Genomic DNA, 3,313 nt, shown 5'->3' with positions numbered 1-3,313 from the left:
GTTAATGGAAGGTAGGCTATAGATAGGTAGGCTATAGATACGATAAGAAAGCTTCTTCCTTGTAAATCAGTAGGACATGCGTAAAGTGAGGAAGAAAACTGTCTTGTAGTGATAAGGAAAACCTGTGTTCCAAGATGGCTGACCTAGGGAGCTAAGGAGTCCCAACTCCTGCCCTGGGGCTCTTCTGGGTTCTTTTCTGTTCCCTGCTTCCCGCAGGCGCCAAAAATACCAAGTATGTGGAAATAGGAGGGTATAAATTACCCTCTTTGTCTGCGATACATACCAAGAAATGATTAGATGGTGGACCTCAATCTGAAAGACTGCTGACACCAAAGATTAACTTTTTACATCCTCAAGAGTTGTCTACCTGGAGGGGCAAAGCATTATTCGATGTCAATTTCATCTTTCCATTCTCCTGTGAGTTTATGACCCGTGTTTGCAATTCTAAATCCCTCCGTCCCTTTTTTAAGTCACTGTGGCATGCAAGCTTCCATTGCCTGTGTTTGAGCCTCATGTCTTTCAGGCTCTCATAATTAAGAGTTTTTTTTTCCTCATGAATCTGTCTTACCTCAATTTAAGTATTCGGCAAAGCAACGAATGGAGAATGGAGTGAGGAAAACAAATTTTCCTCTCCTCACATTCATTCTGTTGTGTTAACTGACCTCCACACTTCAGCCTGTAAGGACCTATTTAGCAAGAGGCTTCCATTAAGGTTAAACAATAACCTTGTTGTTTAACCCTTAAACTGTCCCTGCTCCCCTTCCCCCAGGGGACTTACTTAAAAACATGTCCTGGAAACCAGCCCCAGGTACCAAAGCTCAAATACTAGAATGGGTCAGGCCAGGTGGAGACATCCGATCAGTGGGGGATGCGTACTTTCTTCCTAGTTACCAAGGAGTATGGGCCCTGCCCTTTGGGCCCCTTTTGGGCACCAATTCTGACCAAGGTGATAGGCTGGTTCCAATGTCTGCTAGAGTAAGTGGTCATTCAATTGGTCACCTAGCATGACTGTGCAGCTTTCTCTGTGTTACAGTTTCATTGGCCACCTCTACATGGCCAGGCCCAACCGCATGGCCTTTGCCCTTAAAAGCTAGTATGTGCAACAGAGAAAGGTTGCCCTCTCTTTTAAGAGGTGTGTCCCCAAATGTTCGGTCTGATTCTTGATACTTGGCATGGAATAAAGCTTTGCTTGACCTTGGCTTTATATCAGTCTCACTCCTTTAATCATGGAACCATTTTTTTGGGGGGGCCTAACAAGCCCCAATACAGAACATGCAGAGAGTTGGGGATCACGGGCAGCCGGAGCTTCATTGCTTTGCCAGCCAAGGAGGCCTCAGTAGGTTGGGGCCATGAAGACTGCATCCCACCTAGAGTAAGGGGCTGAGATTCTGTAGGGAGATGCTGGATAATGGCCGATTTCCAGAGGAATTGTGTCTGTGCTGCCAGCCATGTTGATCATGCTGTCAGGGTGGAACCAGGTTCCTGAAATGAGGGGATGAGATGAGAAGAGGGGAGGTTTACCTAAGAGAGGGAAAGAAAGTTGCTTAGCTTATCCCGGAGTTCGCTGAAACATTGATGCAGCCATTTGGATATTTGTTCCACTTTATCGCCCTTGGCCCGCAAGGACGACAAGAACCCTGGTTCGGATGCATCTTCTCTCTCCTTATTTCCGCAAGTCTACACATTTATATACGCTTACATGACCAATCAGCGAGCAGGGCACAGGAGGGAGCGAATCAGGCTGTGCACCTAAACGAACAACTTTGCTAGCAACCAATACTGTTTACTTCCTCTTTGGGCGTTCTGCTTAGTCTCACGAAGCAATCCTAACCTGGCAACTAGCCAGGCGGAGGCCGCCCTGGCCAGGGGCCTGCCTCCGACATCTCCCCCTTTTTTCTTTTATGGCAGGGATCATGCCTGTCTTAGGTTGTCAGTGGCGGGGAATATCCTTACCCGTCATCAGACGGCAGGTATCAATGATCTACCTCCTGTCTTAGGTTGGTATATTTCCCCCACCAATCTTACCCGTCGTTGACTACCGATCCAGCATACTTAGCCACACTTGGGGCGATGTTCCAGCCTCGATGGCTAACAAGGCCTGCACCATGGCTTGCTGTTGCCTAGGTTGCTTTCGCCTCCAAATTTGCAGTTTCCTTACTAGCAGAATCAAGCCCACTACGAGGATTATCATCAGACCAATTATGCTAGCGCATTGTTTCATAAAGGTTAACACATCTTGCAATGTTTTGATTATCTCTGGGAGGGTTGCAAGCTCACCTCTGGTGTTATTTATCCTTGTTATGCCTAGTAGCAGGTGCTGAGTATAGTTTTGGAATTCTGCGGACTAATTCCCCCGCAAGTATTGGGAGAGCTGTCGGGAGACATTCTGTAAGTCACTCATATTAGTATAAGCTATGGGAGTTACATAAATTGCCGAGAAGGGTACTATACATCCCAGTCCCAATAGGGCCCCCCATATGTCCACTTGTTAACATGGACACTGCTGAGATATCAGTACATGCTCCTAGCAAGTTACAGACCTGCCATGCATCAAAGAGAGAGGAGGGAATATGAGAGAAGAGTTAGTCACTGGTAAAGGATATGGCCATGCTTTAACCACTGCTCACAGCTCTCTGCCTTGAGTCTGCCGCAGGAGGTGTAGCATCCCCAGAGTTATCATCAGCATCTTCAGCATCATGACTGGTGTTTGGAGGCAAGGCTGCACGCACCAGCCACTCTGGGATCCAAATTGGAGCCTCCTTTTCCTGTGGAAAAACACATACAGACCCCCTACTTCATACTAACACTGGATCTCGTCCATTCCACTTTCCTGTGAGGATGTCTCTCCAAAGTACTAAAGGCTTAGGGGAAGCAGCAGCATCACTTACATGTCTGTCTGCAGCTGATTTACCCGTTTTGTCCAACATTAAAAAATTCAAAATAAAGAGAATGGTGTTGAGCTTATCTTTAGGGGACCTGAAGGTGTCCCCTATTCCCCCTCTTTGTTTATAAAGCCCATTTTTTATTGTAAGATGCGCGCGCTCCACAACACCTTGTCCTTGTGGGTTATAGGGTATTCCATGTATCGAGTCAATGTCAGGTTGTTGTAGGAAGGCTTTAAAGGGTTGTGGGCTATAGGCTGGACCATTATCTGTCTTTAATTGGCGTGGCTTTCCCCATGCCGCAAAAGCCTGTAGGCAATGGGCGATAACATCTCTGGATTTCTACCCCCCCCCCATGCACTGAGGCGAAAATTATTCCAGAGCAGGTATCTACAGAGACACGAATATATCTTAACTTTCCAAATTCTGAA

At 46.8% G+C, this 3,313-nt stretch overlaps 1 long non-coding RNA gene across 1 annotated transcript; it reads right to left on the bottom strand.

The window, feature by feature from the left end:
• Nucleotides 1-1,200: 1,200 nt before the first annotated feature.
• Nucleotides 1,201-2,686, bottom strand: LOC123391272. The gene is made up of 2 exons (XR_006605904.1): nucleotides 2,628-2,686; nucleotides 1,201-1,482 (listed from the first exon to the last, which is right to left on the bottom strand). It is a non-coding gene; the product is annotated as an uncharacterized LOC123391272 (long non-coding RNA).
• Nucleotides 2,687-3,313: the final 627 nt, after the last annotated feature.

Source organism: Mustela putorius, unplaced genomic scaffold (genome assembly GCF_011764305.1).
Source record: "Mustela putorius furo isolate JIRA1106 unplaced genomic scaffold, ASM1176430v1.1 tig00000196_pilon_pilon_pilon, whole genome shotgun sequence".
NCBI classification, from domain to species: domain Eukaryota; kingdom Metazoa; phylum Chordata; class Mammalia; order Carnivora; family Mustelidae; genus Mustela; species Mustela putorius.
This window is presented reverse-complemented; position numbering and strand designations above follow the sequence as displayed.